The 20,033-nt window shown below is 41.3% G+C and overlaps 1 long non-coding RNA gene across 1 annotated transcript; it reads right to left on the bottom strand.

Annotated features, from left to right (window-relative positions):
* Window positions 1–13,540: 13,540 nt before the first annotated feature.
* On the bottom strand, window positions 13,541–19,984 carry LOC142138862 (uncharacterized). The gene is made up of 2 exons (XR_012688119.1): window positions 19,534–19,984; window positions 13,541–14,342 (listed from the first exon to the last, which is right to left on the bottom strand). It is a non-coding gene; the product is annotated as an uncharacterized LOC142138862 (long non-coding RNA).
* Window positions 19,985–20,033: the final 49 nt, after the last annotated feature.

The raw sequence follows: 20,033 nt of genomic DNA, 5'->3' as shown, positions 1-20,033 counted from the left end.
ATACTGTTTATAAAGGGGATGTCACGGGCACTAGGAGTCTTTGCCCAGGATATCACCAGATGATGATCTTACCATAGTAGTGTGGGTTACACAGTGGTCCTCTGGTAGCAGGGTGACTAGCGGAACATATGACTCAGCAGATGGTGAGAGGATGCAAATAGAAAAGTCAATGACTAGCAGCAATCTGGATAATGATTAGGTAGATATGAACACGAGGATCTTGATGGACATGAAGAAGTGCAGGAAGGTAACAGGGAAGTCAGTGGTCTGCGTACAGCAAGTTGTACCACTGCTTATGGTGAAGAGACTTGTCCAGGTGCAGGTAGGTAGCGGGGAAGTCAGTGGTCTGCGTATAGCAAGTTGTACCACTGCTTGTAGTGAGAGGACTTGTTTCTGGTGCAGGTAGGTAACTGCGAGTCAGTGGTCTGCGTACAGCAAGTTGTACCACTGCTATAGGTGGGGATAGGTACAGGTGTCGATGAGTGGAAACATAGAATGTAGACACTGAGAGCACAAGGAACTTGATCCCAAACAATATGCACAAGTCTATGTTGGTGTGGCAGGTGCTGCTTGACAGAGACAAATTCACTACTGGAATCCAGGCTAATAGCAGAAGGTCAATTAGCATATGTATCTCACGACTGAACAAAGAGGTAAACTTCCCAGCAGATATGCGGAGTAATAACACAGTCTCAGGGAGATAGAGGATTCCGTGGGTAAGTGGAGAACAGTCCAAGCGGATATGCAGTAAACGAATACAGTCAATAGAAAGTAAGCATACCGCGGTTCAGTTGAGCAGGCTGTCTACGAGAGGATACAGGAACAGCTGAGCGGCTACACGCCAGCACGAGTAAAGAAACCACAGGTGAGTGGTAGCGGTAATCAGGGTCCGGGTCAGCACACAGGCAGAGAACTTGACACGGGTAGAACAACGATTAGCAATGCAGGAATCACTGGAGATAGCGAACACGAGTAGAACACTGGAGGTAATAGCGGACTGGAAGCCGCAGATGATTAGAGCAGGAATCAGCAGGGAACTGAAGACATAGTAGAACACGGGAGACTTGTAGCGGTCTGGAAACCGGCAGGAATCAGCAGGGAACTGAAGACATAGTAGAACACAGGAGACTTGAAGCGGTCTGAAAACCGGCAGGAATCAGCAGGGAACTGAAGACATAGTAGAACACAGGAGACTTGAAGCGGTCTGGAAACCAGCAATGAGTTGAGCAGGAATCAGCAGGAAGCTGAAGACACGGAGAAGTACACAGGAACACCTTCAGAGACTCACAGGGAATGAGACTCCAAGATCAGGCAACGAGGTAATGAACACAGGTGCTTTAAATAGGGAGCGTTGCCTGATCAACCAATTAACTAAAAGCAAAGGTCAGAAGAGTTCTTAGGAACTGCGCATGCGCAGACCATCAGGATGGCGGGCGCGGTTCAGGATAGGTGCTGGCAGGAATACTGGAGAGCCACGCACCAGTGAAGAGGCACTCACGGTCCGGTGAGTGACAGGGGAACCTGTGTTTGAATGGGAGCTGCATATTAAGCATGTAGTGTGTGCTGCAGTATGCAACTTCAAGCATGCTGTTTTATGGCAACTGTATATATACCTGGGAAATTTTGTGTATGGGTGCAAGTTTATACAACTCGTGTTTTCATGTGTGCAACTGTGTATATCTGGTTTTCTTAGCATACCTAAGTAAAACCCAACTTGTTACAACATATACACCATCAACATGATCCTTTAGTCCTTTTGGAGTTCTTTTAGCAAGATTGAATGAGGTCCCTAGCGGGATGCAAATATCTCATTGGCGGCATAAATATCACAATATTGGTCTATATTTGGAAATAAAAACACAAGGTTCTAGCCTTACACCTAAGAGCATGATTGTATGGAAACTACCATGTATAGCAGGGAGCCTATGTTTGTATGTACACCTGTAGTACCAAAATATAGGAACTGATAATAAAGTATGATGTGGCTATGTATACGTTCAGGTATTAGCATGGGTATAACACACTAACTAGATAGTGAGCATATACACCGATCAACCACAACATTAACACCACTGACAAGTGAAGTGAATAACATTGATTATCTCATTACAATGGCACCTGTTAAGGGGTGGGATATACTATGTGTGTTGGAAGCAGGTAAAATGGGCAAGCAAAGGATCTGAGCGACTTTGACAAGGGCCAAATTGTGATGGCTAGATGACTGGGTCAGAGCATCTCCAAAACAACCAGTCTTGTAGGGTGTTCCCGGTGTGCAGTGATTCGAAGCTAACAAATGTGGTCAAAGAAGGGCAGGGTCATGAGCGCCTAAGGCTCATTGATGTACGTTGGTAGCAAAGGCTAGCCTGTCTGGTCCAAACCCACAAAAGAGATACTGTAGCACAAATTGCTGAATAAGTTAATGCTAGCTAGTCAGAATACACAGTACATCGCAGCTTACTGTGTGCGGGGCTGCATAGCCGCAGAGTGGTCCAAGTGCCCATGCTGACGCTTGCCGACCTCCGAAAGTGTCTACAATAGGCACATAAGCGCCAGAACTGGACCATGAAGCAATGGAGGAAGAGAGCCTGGTCTGATGAATCATGCAGGTCCCTCTTAAGAACATCTTGGGCCCCCGGGCACAGCAGTGCACCAGGGCCCCTATATATACAAAAAAAAATAATATTATATATATGGGCCCTGCAGGGGGGCCCGTCGGAGGCAGCAAAAAAAAAAAAAAAAACTGAAAAAAAGAAGAAAATACTTACCTTGCGGTCAGCTGGTGATCCGGCTCCCTCCCTGGTCTCCTCCTCTGTCGCGCTCCGCAATGGATGTCGGGCGGGCATGATGACGTCACACCCGACATGCACTGCGAGCGCCGTACGATCCCTCTCAAATGGTGTATGGTAAATCCGTGGGTACACTAGAACTCAAAGAGAGAGTAACATAGTGCAATATGCCCATCCAATAATTAATTATTTTTTTTATTACATATCCAATTGCATAAGCAAACAAATGCCCGTACATTAAAACAAAGAATATAATGCTTATCTGAACAAGTCCACAGCATAAGGAAATCCCAGGAAACCTTCTCATACAGGGAATACAGGACAGATAGTATAGGCAATGCCTCCTCAGTCCTTGAACCTTAACGCGTTTCGTCGTGAAGACTTTATCAAAAGGTAATATCCGTCCATGCCACTCGATCTCTTTAAATAGTCTGCACAGCCAAATGAAAGCGCGAGTCTGAACACTGAAGACTTCCGTCTGGCAATTCCATGGCGTCACTTCCGCCAGTATGGCGATACATCACTTCCGCCCTTAGGAAGCCAATACTGGTATATACCTAACGCATACATCCGCCCTTAACATACGGGCACAAAAAACGGCATTAATTCTATGGGGGATATACATACAGTGGAAGGAATGGAGAGAGTAAACTAGACAGTAGATAATCCTACATTGTAGAGATGAGTTTCAATATTTATTACGGGAAAATCCAATCATCCCGATCTTCTATTATCTCCCGAAGATACATAAGTCCCTGGTGAGACCTCCAGGGAGGCCTGTAATAGCGGGAATTGATTCTCTGACTTGTTTTATATCCCAATATGTAGATATATTCTTGAAAAAATATGTGACTTGCTCTACCAGCTTATCTAAAGGACACAACATCTTTATTACAGTTTTTAGAATCTATTGAATGGAAGGATGGTTACAGATGGGCTACCATTGATGTTCAAGCTTTGTATACATCAATTAATCATATAAAAGGGGTGGAAGCCATTAAATACTTCCTAGAATTAGATGATAATATTATTGTGGATCATGCTAAGTTTTTATGCGATCTTGTTAAATTTATTTTGTCGCATAACTATTTTAAGTTTCTGGAGGTCTTTTATATCCAAACTTGCGGCACAGCTATGGGCACAATCTTTGCCCCTAGCTTTGCTAACCTGTATATGGGAAAATGGGAGTATAATCAAATTTATTATAACAATCCTTTTAAGAGTAGTATTATATTCTATAAGCGTTATATTGATGATATCGTCATAATTTGGGATGGTACTGAGGAGTCTTTTCAAGAATTTGTTCAATTCACTGTGAAAACTGATAAAACCCATATAGAATTTCTAGATTTAATTTTGGAAAGTAAAGATAATTGTATTGCAACTAGCACTTTCATAAAGGAGGTTGACAGCAATAGTTACCTACATTATGACAGTTGTCATTTGGGTAAGTGGAAGGAGAATATTCCCTTCTCTTAATTTAGTCGGATAAAAAAGAACTGTTCGAATCAAGATACTTGTGATTCTCAATTAAAAATTTATGTGGAAAGATTTAGAGAATGGGGATACCCTAAGGAATTGTTAAAAATTGCTTTAATTAAAACTAAGCAAAAGAAAAGGGAGGATATTCTAGTTTACAAAAGAAAAGAAGATATTAAAAATAAAAATGAAATAATCCCTTTTATAACTGAATTTAATACTGATAACAAAAAAATCAGGTATATTCTAAATAAGTATTGGGGCATTATTAAGATGGATCCCATTCTGAATCCATTATTACCTGATGGCTCCTAGTATGTTAAAAAATAAGAGGAATAAAGAAACTTTCCTATCAAAATCAAAGGACGGTTTCTTAAAATGTATGAAATGTAATGTCTGTAAATTGGTGGATCCTCATAATAAAACTTTTTCTGATTCTAGTAATTCAGATGAATTTAGAAATTAAAGGTACAATGAAATGTCAAACTACATCAGTAATTTATATTCTAGAGTGCCCTTGTCACTTAAAATATATAGGAAAAACCAAAAGGATGCTAAAATTGCGTATTCAAGAACATACAAGAGCAATTAAGAATAAATCTGATACTCATGCAGTTTCTAGACATTTCTCTAAATTTCATAATGGAGATCCAAGTACTCTGAAATTTAAAGCCATAGAATGTGTTGATCTTGGTCCTTGAGGGGGTGATCTTGCCAAAAAATTGGCATGTCGAGAGATGTTCTGGATATATAAATTAAGAACTTTAACACCTTTAGTCTTAATGAGGCATTTGAGATAGCTCCATTTATATGACTTGTTCTAATTATCTTCCATTTAAAGAGATCGAGTGGCATGGACGGATATTACCTTTTGATAAAGTTTTCACGACGAAACACGTTAAGGTTCAAGGACTGAGGAGGCATTGCCTATACTATCTGTCTTGTATTCCCTTTATGAGAAGGTTTCCTGGGATTTCCTTATGCTGTGGACTTGTTCAGATAAGCATTATATTCTTTGTTTTAATGTACGGGCATTTGTTTGCTTATGCAATTGGATATGTAATAAAAAAAATAATTAATTATTGGATGGGCATATTGCACTATGTTGCTCTCTCTTTGAGTTCTAGTGTACCCACGGATTTACCATACACCATTTGAGAGGGATCTGGAATCTGATTTTCTAAACCAGATAAGCCTGATATATTTATTTATCTGGTACGCGGCTATTCAAGCACTCAATTTATGCAATTTAATTGTATGGTTTTACACTATGTTTGGCGCTTCTTCTCTTATGTTTACATAGATATATATATGTATAGATATAGATATATATATATATATATATGTTTGTATAGGTATAGATATATATGTATATATGTATATAGACATATATATGTATAGGCTTATAGATATATATATATATATGTATAGATATATATATGTATAAATATCTATAATATAAATGTCTAGTGACGTGTGTTAGTCTGTCTGTGTGTGGAAAAAATAAAACCAAGCTGCAGCGCCACCTGCTGGGCGGAGTTGTACACTGACCTACTAAATTCTTAGTGTGTGTGGAAAAAAAAATGCAGAAAGGGCTGAAATTTGGTATACTAAGATGTTTTTAATTTGTTAATTTAATTTGTTAATTGTTAAAAGTGTTTATAAAGATTTAAAAAATATATATATATATTTCTTGAAGGAGAAGTGACAGTTGGGAGTAGTTGGTGGTTGCCGGGGATGACAGTGGGGAGTTTTTAACAGCTTAAGTAGCTTGATTTGACTAGAATGCATGAGTATCATGCACGGGTTAACTGACCTACTAAATTCTTAGTGTGTATGGGAAAAAACCCCTCAAAAAGGGCTGAAATTTGGTATACTGACATTATTGACGAGTTGAGGGGTCAAACTCATTTTCGTGAGGTAATTTTACCTCATGAACACACATGTGTACAGTGGCGGATCCAGGGGGGTGCGATCGGGGCAATCGCCCCCCCCTCCCAGCAGGGGTTTGCTGCCGACGGCTGCACAGTATGTGCAGGTCCGTTTGGCAGTGACAGTGTGCTGCTCTGATTGTGTTTTAAACACAGAGCGGCCGGGCAGCACACTGTCCCTGCCTGTCACTGCCGAGCGGACCTGCACATACTGTGCAGCCCCCGGCAGCCTCAGAAGTCGAAAAGGGGGCGGAGCCTAAATCGCCCCGCCCTAACATCCCCCCGGGGAACAAACATTTTCTAGAATGCATGAGTATCATGCACGGGTTATGTATATATATATATATATATATATATATATATATATATATATGTGTGTGTGTGTCACACAGCACTCATTCAGCGTCCACAACCGAAGACCGACACGCTCACCTGTTCCCCATTGATGCATACTTCAGCTGCTGGCGTCCTGGCTTTGGTTCTGCGCATGCGCAGACCTTAAGCCTTTGTGTCCTCTGCATGTTTTCCATTGGCTATCAGTTTGGCTCCAAACTTGAAAAGACACTTCCCCTTTCTCCTCAGTGCCTGTTCATCAAGTTACCTGCCTGATTAGACTTCGTCTTGTCTCCTGTACATTTACCTTGGATCCTCAGCGCCTTCTTGTCCTCGTTACTCTGTTGGCTGGACTGTTCACGCTGCATTGGTCTCCACTGTGCTGCTGTACTACGGGCTGTACCGCTCATGCTGCACTTGTCTCCGTTACCCTGCTGTGAATGAGTTCTCTGTACAGCGCTGCGGAATCAGTGGCGCTATATAAATAAATGGTGATGATGATGATGGCTAGACTGTTCACGCTGCACCTATCCTTATTGTGCCGCTATACTACTGGCTGAATTGCTCAAGCTACACCTGTCTCCATTGTGCCGCTACACTATAGGCTGTACTGCCCAAGCCGCACTAGTCTCCATTATCCTGCTGGCTAAATTGTTCACTCTGCATCTGTCTTCACACCGCCATTTGGCTGAAGAGCTTTCGCTCCACCTGTATGCATTGTACCGCTGGCCAAAGAGCTTACACTCCATCTGCCTCCATTGTGTCTCTTCGTAACATCTTATTATTTACTCCCCTAGGGTCTCGTCTGACACTCCTGGTAGGGGCTGCGACCTGCGGGCGGACGCCGCTAAGTCCAAATCACCTTGGGGTGGTCACTGGTGAATACCATCCGTCCGTTAGACTCCGCGCCCTGCTGGGAGTAGCGCCAAGTTGGGCAGACCCAAGAATCCAGTTTACCAAACCGTGACAGTATCAACAGACCATGACGGATTCTACTGGGGAGGCTTCGGCCAAAGACATGCTTCAACATTTACTTAACCGGGTGGAACAACAAGACGGGGTTCAGCGACAACTCCTTTAGTGTTTCCAAACACTGGCTTCCAGAATGGATTCTATTCGTGTTGCTGCTTCCACACCTCCTCCTGTCATTTCAGCACCCGAACCTCCTGTTCTTGAGATACCCGCCAACTCCACCTCTACTCTTCGGATTCCTTCTCCTTCAAAGTTCGATGGGGACCTCAAGATTTGTAGAGGTTTCCTCAACCAGTGTTCGATTCAATTCGAACTACAACCTCAGAATTTTCCTACCCAAAAGGCTAAGGTCGCTTATCTAATATCCTTGCTTTCTGGTCAGGCCCTGGCCTGGGCTTCTCCCCTCTGGGAGCGGGATGATCTACTCCTTTCTGACAGTGCCGCCTTTATAGCTGCATTTCGAAAAATCTTCGATGAACCTGGTCGTGTTATATCTGCTGCATCTAGTATCCTTAGACTCCGCCAAGGGCCGCGATCCGTGGCTCAATATGTCATCACTTTTCGCACTTTGTCATCCGAGTTGCGCTGGAATAATGATGCCCTGGTGGCTACCTTTTGGCAAGGACTATCCGATAAAATCAAGGACGCTCTGGCCTCTCAGGAATTACCAACTTCTTTAGATGCCCTAATTTCCTTATGTAACCGTGTGGACCTTCATTTCCGCAAAAGAGCTGCTGAGAGGGATATCTCTCAACGTTCTGTGCCTAGGACAACACCTCGTTACTTTTCTTCATCTTCCGAGGATGAACCTATGCAACTAGGACAGTCACGCTCGACTCCAAAGAAGCGCGACCGAAGATTTAAAAACAAACTGTGTATTTATTGTGCTGATCCGGGTCATATGCTTAACAACTGTCCCAAGAAGTCGGGAAACGCCAAAGCCTAATTTGTTCCGGAGAGGTCAGATTGGGCAATATTAAATCCTCTCCTCAGCCCAGTTTACCTAAGCTCTGTTACTTCCCCATTACATTGTATGGCCCATCAGGCCCCATCCATTCCTATGCCTTATTGGATTGAGAAGCTGCTGGGAATTTTATTTCTCTTTCCCTCGTGTCTCAAAATTCTTTGGCTACATCTGCCTAGAGCATCCTGTTTCTGGTACTGCTATTGATGGATCCCGTATCTCCAATGGTCTTATCAAGATCAGCACTAAGCCTATCCTTTCGCAAATAGGAGCACTACATAAAGATATGATATCTTTCCATGTTTTACCGTTCTCCATCAGTCCGGTTATCTTGGGGCTGCCCTGGCTCCAACAACATTCAGATGGATTGGACTACTTCCCAAGTCTTATCCTGGAGTCCAAACTGTTTTCAAAATTGTCTTTCTCGTGTTCACGTGTTCACCCCCTGGCCTCTACTAGCATTTCGTCAGAAGTTAAGTTTGATCTTCTTCCAAAGCAATATTCATCATTTTTGGATATCTAAACCAGTTCCGAACACCTTCCTCCTCATCGAGCCTGGGACTGCCCTATTGACCTTCAACCTGGTCAAATTCCTCCTCTAGGCCATGTGTACCCCTTATTGTTGCCAGAGACCCTAGCCATGTCTATGTTCAAGAGAATCTCCAACGTGGTTTCATCAGACCTTCTTCTTCTCCTGCCAGGGCCAGATTCTTTTTCGTTAAAAAGAAGGACGGTTCTCTCTGACCGTGTATTGATTACAGAGGCCTTAATGCTATAACGATTAAGAACCGATATCCCATTCCACTCATTACTGAACTCTTTGACCGTATTAAGGGGGCCAAGATATTTACCAAGTTGGACCTTAGAGGAGCCTATAATCTTATCAGAATCAAAGCAGGCAATCAATGGAAACGGCCTTTAACACCTGTGATGGCCACTATGAATATCTGGTGATGCCCTTTGGTTTGTGTAACGCCCCAGCTGTGTTTCAGAGTTTTGTTAATGAGATTTTTAGGGACTCCTCTATGACTGTGTTGTAGTCTACCTAGATGACATCTTGATTTTTTCTCAAAATATCTAGTCACATCGTCTTCATGTGGCAGAGGTTCTCTCACGACCCCGCAAGAATCAACTTTTTTGTAACCTTGAAAAATGTTTGTTTGAACAACCACAGATGTTGTTTCTTAGCTATATAGTCTCTGGCACGGGACTGGAGATGGATCCGGAAAAAGTGTGAGCCATAATTGAGTGGCCCCTTCCTTTGGGCCTGAAACCTGTACAGCGTTTTTGGGGATTTTCAAATTATTATAGATGCTTTATTAAAGGGTATTCTACCATTGTGGCACCCATTGTGTCCCTTACACAGAAAGGCACCAATCCTAAATCCTGGCCTCCAGAGGCCCTAACAGCCTTTGAATTTCTTAAAGAAGCATTCTCTTCAGCACCTATTCTTCAGCAAACCCAACAGCTCTCAATCGTTTTTTCTTGAAATTGATGCCTCAAATGTAGGAGTAGGGGCTGTTATTTCTCAGAAATCTCATCTTAATCAGTTTCGTCCCTGTGCATTTTTCTCCAGGAAATTTCTACCGGCAGAGAAAAATTATGCTATTGGAGATAAAGAGTTTCTTGCTATTAAAATAGTCCTGGATGAGTGGCGCTATCTGTTGGAGGGAGTTGGACACCCCGTCACTATTTTTACAGATCATAAAAATTTTCTGTATTTACAATTTGCTCAGTGTCTAAATCCTAGACAAGCTAGATGGTCTTTTTTTCTCGTTTTGATATCCGCATCACATTTAAACCTGGAGAGGACAAACGTGCTGACGCCCTATCTCGGGCTTTCAGTGTTGATGCTAATATTGAGGAAACATCATCTCGTCCTATTCTGGATCCCAAGTGCCTACTCACATCTACTTTGACTACTGTCTGTTCACCACCGCCTGGGAAGACTTTTGTTCCGGCTAATCTCCGAAGAAAACTTCTGACATGGTTCCACTCCACTCGCTTTGCTGGTCATACTGGAGTACATAAGACCACTGAATTGGTTTCTCAGAACTATTGGTGGCCAAAGCTCAAGATGCAGGACATCACTGAATTTGTAAGATATCACAGATAAGTGTAAATATTGTTAGCTTTGCAATGCATGTCAAACTATGTTTTGGTAAACAGGTTACAACCTGATTCTAAAAATAGCATGTGTCCAAATCTGTATAAAAAGCACTGTCCTGTACACTAAAATGTATCATTCTGATGTTCCATCTGACCTGACCACTGATACCTTTAATTAGTGGAACTGTCCTTCTCAGGATTTCATATTGAGAGTCGACAGCAACAGATTCCAAATGCAAATGTCACACCTAGAATCAACTCCAGACCTTTTACCTGCTTAATTGATGATGAAATAACGAGGGAATAGCCCATACATGTCCATGAAATAGCTTTTGAGTCGATTGTCCCATTACTTTTGGTCCCTTAAAAAGTGGGAGGCATATATAGAAACTGTTGTAATTCCTACACTGTTCACCTGATTTGGATGTAAATACCCTCAAACTAAAGCTGAAAGTCTGCAGTTAAAGCACATCTTGTTAGTTTAATTTCAAATCCATTGTGGTGGTGTATAGAGCCCAAAATATGAGAATTGTGTCGATGTCCCAATATTTATGGACTTGACTGTATGTATATATATATATGTATATATATATATATATATAGATATATATATGCACACCTTCCAAAGCTGCTTCCAAACTACTCTCTCTAACCTCCTCACTTGACCTCTCCCAGTGTATTGAATCATCTACTCATCAGGTAGGCCATTGCCTTGATCTTGTTTTCTCTAGACTATGCTCAGTTTCTAATATTCTTAACACACCCTTCCCCCTCTCAGATCATCACCTTATCAGCTACACACTCACCCCCACTGCTCTAACCTCTCCACTGTCTAACTCTACCAAGCCTCCTCATACTCACAGAAATCTTAATTCTATTAATCTTCAACAATTTTCCACCTCTCTCCAACACCTTCTCTCCCCTATCTCTACATTCTCCTCCCCTGAGATGGCAGTACCTTATTTTCACCAAACCTCAGTAACAGCCCTTGATCAAGTGATCAAGCAATGCGAAATCTTCAAAAACTGTCCCGTAAAGCAGAACGTCGCTGGCGTAAATCTCGCACCTCTGACTTCTTCACATATATTTCTATCTACCGCTCCTATCGAAATGCTCTGGACACTGAAAAACAAACATACTTCCAATCTCTTATCTATGCTCAGGCTTCTAACCCCAAACGCCTTTTCAATACATTTAAATCTTTTCTCAATCCTCCTACCTCAAACCCTCCGTCTACTCTCAGTGCACATGATCTTGCTTCCTAAGTCAAGGACAAGATTGCTAAGATCAGACTAGAAATGGTATCCTCTTCCTTAACAAGCAATCAGCTCAATTCCTTCCCACTACCCTCTGACACCCTCTCTTCATTTGACCCCACAAATGAAGAGGAAATTTCTACTTTCTTCTTATCTTCCTACTCTACCTCCTGTCCTCTTGATCCTATTCCCTCGCCAATTGGTAGATCCCTGTCTCCAGTGCTCATTTCACCTCTAACTAAAATCTGTAATCTCTCGCTCTCTACTGGCATCTTTCCATCACTATACAAACACGCAGTGATTACGCCTATTCTAAAAAAACAAGATTCCAACCCAAACTTTCTCTCAAATTACCGTCCCATCTCTCAGCTCCCATGCCCCTCCAAGCTTCTAGAGAGACTTGCCTACACTTGCCTCACACGTTTCCTTTCCTCAACCTGTTGGATCCTCTGCAGTCTGGCTTTCGTTCTCAACACTCCATAGAGACTGCGTTGACTAAGGTTGTCAATGATCTGATCACTGCTAAAACTAAACGCCATTACTCTCTCCTAATTATCCTGGATCTCTCGGCTGCATTTGACACCGTCGACCACTCTCTTCTCATACAAACGCTGCAATCCCTAGGTCTTCAAGACACTGTTCTATCCTGGTCCTCATCCTACCTTTCTAATCGCTCTTTCACTGTTAATTTATCTGGGGCCACCTCTGTTCTGCTTCCTTTATCAGTTGGAATACCGCAAGGCTCAGTGGTAGGTCCTCTGCTGTTCTCTATCTATACCGCTTCTCTTGGAAATCTAATAAGTTCCTTTGGATTTCAGTATCATCTCTATGCGGATGATACCCAAATTTATCTATCCTCTCCTGATCTCTCGACATCTGTGTTGTCCCATGTAACTGACTGCCTTATTGCCATTTCATCTTAAATGTCCTCTCGCCAACTCAAACTTAATCTTTCTATAACAGAGTTAATAATATTCCAACCCACCAACAAGAGCATACCTGACATTTCTATCTCTGTTGATAACATGACATAAATCCCACCCCACAAGCTCGCTGACTAGGTGTAATCCTTGACTCACACCTATCCTTTGTTCCCCACATTGACTCTATATCTAAATCATGTTACATACATCTAAAAAACATTTCGAGAATTCGCACATATCTTACGCAAGACATTACAAAACCTTAATTCATGCACTTATGTGTGTGTATATATATATATATATATATATATATACACATATATGTGTGTGTGTATATATATATATATATATATATATATATATACACATATATATAGTAACAATAATTAATACAAATATGGCAAAAATGTCAACTATTAGGAATGAATATAAAATAGTGGAAAAGACAACGGCGCTCAGTGTAAATTAAAACAACACGTGAACAAACGTGCTCATAGACATATAAATTCACATACAGTAGGCTGCTTCACTTTTGTACATCAGATTGCAGATGTAAACCTATATAAAAAAATAGAAAAAAGAAGCGCCAAACATAGTGTATTATCACCAATTAGTTAAATGTGGAAATAATTATTCCAGATTAGCCCCGTACCAGATTGCAGATGATAAATTGCACATCTTTGTGATATTCCACTGGGATTCAAAACTGGCCTCCAAATTGGATTCACACACTAGGGCTCAAAAGGAAATAGCAACACAATAGTGTAGTACATTCATGACAAGTGCGTTATTTTCATAAAAAGTAATAAAATTTAATAGACATGGCACATTCCAAAAAGACAAATATATTGCCCGTACATTGAATAAAATATAAGCAGGCTTATCTGTGTCAGAAAATTCCAAATAAATCCAAGCATGGACCGGAAACTCCTTCTCCTGCTGCTAGCTGGAACACACAGAGAAAGATGCTGCCTCCTTGACGCGTTTCGTCCGCAATAGACTTTATCAAAAGGGTGAATATTGTTTGGGACACGGTTCCCCGTCTTTTATAGTCCCCACTTCCAATCAGTGATATCCGGAGTGTTTATTTCCCCCACAGAGCTCAATGGATCTCCTTTTGCCTCCGTTAGCATCCGATATACACATCACTTCCGCCCGTTTGCGACATGTCACTTCCGGTTTTTGCATCATTTCCGGAATACAGAGTAATACTATACAACGCTATTTAAGTCATGAATATGCCAATAGTAATTATATATGACATAGGGGATATATAGATATGGTCCCCATTAAAAGAATAATCACTAAAACCTAAAAATCTAGCGATATATTACAAATCCATAAGGGATACTAGACACAGTATGCTAACTATACTGATACACAAAAGTATAAAACATCAAATAGCTAACTTAGCAGATATGATAGGTGGTACATTGTATCGCTTATTGAATGCTAGACATAGTATGCTAACCTAACTAATCAGAGTAAACAGAATGATTCTATATATCAAATAACTGACTGAACAAAATATGCAACTAAGATTCTCCAGGATAATATCTTCCTGTTTGGTATAAAAGACTGGACAAAAACTAGAAAAATGGAGCAGAGAGAGAGCAAATTAGTATAACAAACATTGAGGACAAAATCATACATCAAATGAATGGAGCTATTTTAAAGGCTTCGTTTAAGCCCAAAGGAACAAGTGTACTTAATTGAAAAATCCAATACATTTCCCTGCAAGATAATCTATTGGCAAGATCTCCCCCCCTTGGACCTAGCGTGACATGCTCTAAAGCTTTAAATCTTAGTAAACTGGAGTCTCCATCATGAAAAAGTTTGAAATGTCTGGAAACTGCATGGGTGTCAAGTTTATTTTTTATTGCCCGCACGTGTTCCTGTATACGTATCTTAAGCATTCTTTTAGTTTTCCCCACATATTTGAGATGACACGGACATTCTAAGATATAAATAACTGAGGAACTTTGACAGGTAATAGCTCCTTTAATTTTATACTCCTTGGTATTAGTTGAGTCAAAAACAGATCTTCCATAAGTATCAGCTAGTTTGCAAATATTACATTTTGAACATTTTACAAAGCCACAGTTAGAGCCCAAATTAGAAAGAAAAGTTCCCCCACTTTTATCCACTAGATTGCTCAAGAGGCTAGGTGCTAGTAGAGTTTTTAGATTCTTAGTTTTTCTAAACACTATATCGGGCTTATCCCCCAGTACAGGACCTAGAATAGGATCCATTTTAATGATATTCCAGTGTTTGTTTAGAGAGTGTCCTAATCTTTTTTCATCAGCACTATATTCAGTTATAAAAGGAACTGTAATCTTCTTGCTGTTATCTTTTATTCTATAACTCAAAAGTTCCTCTCTCTTTCTTTCCCTAGTCCTAATAAGTGCATTATCTAGCAGGCTTTCAGGGTATCCTTGTTCTTTGAATCTCTCAAAATAGATCTTAGATTGACTTGCACAGATGACTTCATCAGAACAGTTCCTCTTTACCCTATTAAATTGAGAGAAATGTATATTTTCCTTCCACTTTTGCAAATGGCAGCTCTCAAAGTGTACATAACTGTTACTATCTACCTCTTTAATAAATGTACTTGTTTCAATTCTGCCATTTTTGGCTTCCAATTTCAAATCCAAAAAATCAATATAGTTGACATCAGTCTTATAGGTAAAGCTTAAATTGAGGTTGTTGTCCCCAATAAACTTAAAAAAGGCATCAAGGGTATCATCAGAACCCTCCCAAATTATGATGATATCGTCGATATAACGTCTATAAAACATTATGTTAGACTTGAATGGATTATTGGAGTATATGTATTCTGATTCCCATTTGCCCATAAATAAATTGGCAAAACTGGGCGCAAATATTGTGCCCATAGCTGTACCGCACAATTGGATATAGAACAGATCCATGAATTTAAAATAATTGTGTGTAAGAATAAATTTTATAAGAACACATATAAAATTCTCTATGGGAATTGTCCAAATTACTATCCAACTCCCAAAAATATGTTATGGCCTCAACCCCCTGGTCATGACCAATACAGGTATATAGTGCCTGTACATCTATGGTTGCCCATCGGTAACCATCTTTCCATTCAAATGATCGTAACAGCTGTAATAGAGAGGTAGTATCTTTGAGATATGCTGGTAATGTAACAACAAATTTTTTTAGAAATATTTCCACATATTGAGATACTGCCGCTGTCAGAGAGTGGAATGAATGTATATAGTCCGCAAAAACATTCAAGTACACTTTCAATGTACAGGCGGCAGCCAGTCCTTATATGAGCCAATCGGTGCAATAGAAATTATCTGGGGAGTAAAACAAAAAGACAAGGCGCACAATAGTGTAGTATTTTGATAACACAGTTAATTGCTGTGTGATTCAGAGATTCGTGCGATGTGTAGATAAACACCACTCCAAAGAACCAGAGATGACAGCCACACCAAATATTGTGTGATCAAACAGAAATACATATATATGGTGCACACACCACTCCACTTATGTGAAATAAGTGGAGTGGTGTGTGCACCATATATATATTTCTATTTGATAGAATTTTCAGAAGAGTATAAAGTATTTTATTGCGATTTAATATACAGTATATGGACAAAAGTATTTGGACACTTGACCATTACACCAACAAGGACTGTAATAACATTGTATTCAAATACAAATACTTTAATATGGAGTTGGTCTGCCTTTTGCAGCAATGACAACTTCCACTCTTCTAGAAAGGTTTTCCACGAGATATTGGGTGTGTTTCTGTGGGAATTTGTGCCCATTCATTCTGTAGAGCATTTATGAGGTCAGTCACTGATGTTGGATGAGAAGGTCTGGTTCGCAATTTCCGTTCCAGTTCATCCGAAAGGTGTTCAATGGGGTTGAGGTCAGGGCTCTGTGTTGGCCAGTTAAGTTCTTCCACACCGAACTTATCAAATCATGTCTTTGTAGTCCTTGCATTGTACACTGGGGCACAGTCATGTTGGAATAGAAAAGGGCCTTCTCCAATCTGTTTCCACAAAATTGGAAGTATAGCATTGTCCAAAATGACTTGGTATGCTGAAGTATTAATATTGCCATTCACTGGAGATAAGGGGCCTAGCCCAAACCCTGAAAAACAGGCCCATACCATTATTCTTTCTCCGTCAAACTTCAGTTAGCATAATACAGTCAGGCAGGTAATGATCTCCCGGCATCAGCCAAGCCCAGACTCGCCCATTTGACTGCCAAACAGAGAAGCGTGATTCTTCGCTCCACAGAACGTTTCCACTGCAACAAAGTCCAGTGTTGGAATGCTTTAAACCACTCCATCCGATGCTTGGCATTTGTCTTGGTGATGTGAGGCTTGAATGCAGCTGCTCGGCCATGGAAACCCATTCCGTTAAGTTCCTGCCACAGTTTTTGAGCTTACATTAATGCCAGTGGAATTTCAGGACTCTTCAGCTATGGAATCAGCAGAACGTTGGCGACTTTTACACACCATGGGAAGAATTCGATTCCCCCCGAAGTACCGCCGCATTAGATATTACCGTTATTACAGTATTGTTAACCCGGCTTTCTGCTCGCAGCTCCCGGCGTTAGAAGTACCGTAATAACGGTAATTACGTGCACTATTACCGTAATAATGGTAATAGTTTTAGCTCTGTGGTAGTTTGGGGGAAATTGAATTCCCCCCATGCATCAGTCGTTGACCCCGCTCTGTGATTTTACCTGGTCTTCCGCTTCGTGGGGGAGTTGCTGTTCCTAAGCGTTTCTACTTTCTAATAATATCACTTACAGTTGACCATGGAATATCCGTCAGGGTTGAAATTTCATGAACCATCTTATTCAGGGCCGCCGAGAGGGGGGGGGGAGCGGGTACTAATTACCCAGGCCCGGGCATGCCAGGGGGCCCGGCCCGGGCCCTTGTGCTGACGATATTTTTTTTAATTCTTTTTTTTTTTCAAAACAAATTTTTTTTTGTTGTTTTATTTTTTTTTGCAGGGGGGGCTCGGTCGTTGGTGAGTGGAGCAGGGTAGTTAAAAAAAACCAAACATACTCACGTGATCGCTGGGCCGGCGTCCCTCCTCTCTGCTCCATTCAGACTGAATACCGGGTGTGACGTCATCATGTCACGCCTGGCATTCAGTCTGAATGGAGCAGAGAGGACCAAGAAAGAAGAGAGAAGAAAAGGAAAAGGTAAGTAAAGGGAGGAAAACTGGGGGGTGGGCATGGCACAGAGGGGTTAAAAAACGAGGGGGGGCATGGCTCAGAGGGGTTAAAAAACGGGGGAAGGGCATGGCACAAAGGGGTTAAAAACGAGGGGGGGGGGCATGGCACAGAGGTGTTAAAAAATGGGGGGGCATGGCACAGAGGGGTTATAAAATGGGGGGGCATGGCACAGAGGGGTTAAAGAACAGGGGGGCAGCATGGCACAGTGGGGTTTTAAAACGGGGGCAGCATGGCACAGTAGTGTTAAAAAAACAGGGAGGCAGCATGGCACAGTGAGGTTAAAAAGGGGGGAGGCATTGCACAGTGGGATTGAAAAAGGGGGGGAGCAGCATAGTATAGTGTTATGAAGGGGAGCCAGGTGAAGGGGCAAAAGCAGCATGGAGGGCACAGTGTGATCATAAGGCATGGCGATGATGAAGTGGCACAATATTGTAATGTTGGAGCTGAAGAAAGGCCTAATTATTAATCGTGGGTGGTATTGATTTAACGCCAGGGTTGCTTGGAATTATCTAAATGTAGCTATTTTTTTCCAAATAGGGCCCCCAGCTTTCTAGGATCCAGACAAGCCGCAACTAAAGAAACCTGCAGCCACAGGTGGTGAAAGTGAGAAGAACAGGTAGGAGAGAGCAGGACAGTATGTGAAATGTTGTGATTCTAGTAGGGACAATGGCAATTTTTGGTGAGTGTTCTGCCCAATGTAAGGTGCAGGCTCAGACTGAACTCTGTGTACACACTGCATTCTTTCTGTACTACACTGTGGTGCTAGATGTCCTGAAAGTCAGGAGTGCTTGGACATATGTGACGCTACAGCGAATTCAGAGCCTAGTGATTTTGATGTGTTAGCCATGCCCCAATGGCGCATATTCCACGCCCCCAAATGCATGATCACATCTCCTAAAGAATTTGCGGCACAATTTTTTTTAGCATACTCGACTATAAGGGGGGCCCCATGAATTTGTTGTACCGGGGCCCTGAATCCCTCTTGGCAGCCCTGATCTTATTGCAAAGGTGGCATCCTATCACAGTACCACGCTTGAAGTCATTGCGCTCTTCAGATTGACCCATTTTGTATCACAAATGTTTGCAAATGGAGACTATATGGCTAGGTGCTTGATTTTATACACCTCTGGAAACAGGTCTGATTGAAACACCTCATTTCAATAATTAACAGGTGTGGCCAAATACTTTTGTCCATATAGTGTATATCTAGGGGTTTCACATAGTGTTATTGGATAGAAATTTAGGCTTAGTGTCTATAGAAAGAAATGTAATCGCACAAGGAATGGGACTGACCTCAATTACAAACAAAATCAAATTGAATATGTGTAAATATATAGATGAGGGGGTGCTCTTCCAGCAAATAATGACTATAATTCTTAAAGTCCAGAGCTGGAACTTAAAAACACAAAGGCACTCCAGTCCAATAATATATTCTATAATCCGTACATAGTTCGTTTTGAGTATTCTAAATTTCTTTGAGCCAACATATAAAAACAAATAGAAAATTGATAGAGATGTAAGAAATTGTGAAATAAAAACACAAACCTTTCGATAACAGCCACAATCTTATGTAAAATGGAAAAAAGATCTTGATTGACTGGTCATTTGATATTCATGTGATTGTCATACTTGACATGCAAAATGTCACTACATATTGGTGACTCAGCCCATTTATTTAGCAGGATAGTTGAGTAAATAATTCTCACTCTGATGTATGACCAATAAAAACGAAATATATAACTCATACTGCGGCTATCAATTGTTAAATCTTATATTGAAAGTGCACCAACAGCCCACTATTATATCTCTGTATATATATTAAGCTAGTCTTATATTATGGCCATATGTGCTGAGTGGAATGTACCACTAAATTATTGCTACCACTATCGAGCCGGGACAAGCATGCTACAGGTTCCTAGTATATAACATAATCAGGTAATTGGGAGATCTAGGGGGGGGGATCAGATATACGTCGTAACCACGCGTCACCAGGAGAGACGTGATGACGTTTTATGTGACGTAGCACCAGGAAGCCACTGATTGGT

Source organism: Mixophyes fleayi, chromosome 2, assembly GCF_038048845.1.
Source record: "Mixophyes fleayi isolate aMixFle1 chromosome 2, aMixFle1.hap1, whole genome shotgun sequence".
Taxonomy (NCBI): domain Eukaryota; kingdom Metazoa; phylum Chordata; class Amphibia; order Anura; family Limnodynastidae; genus Mixophyes; species Mixophyes fleayi.
This window is presented reverse-complemented; position numbering and strand designations above follow the sequence as displayed.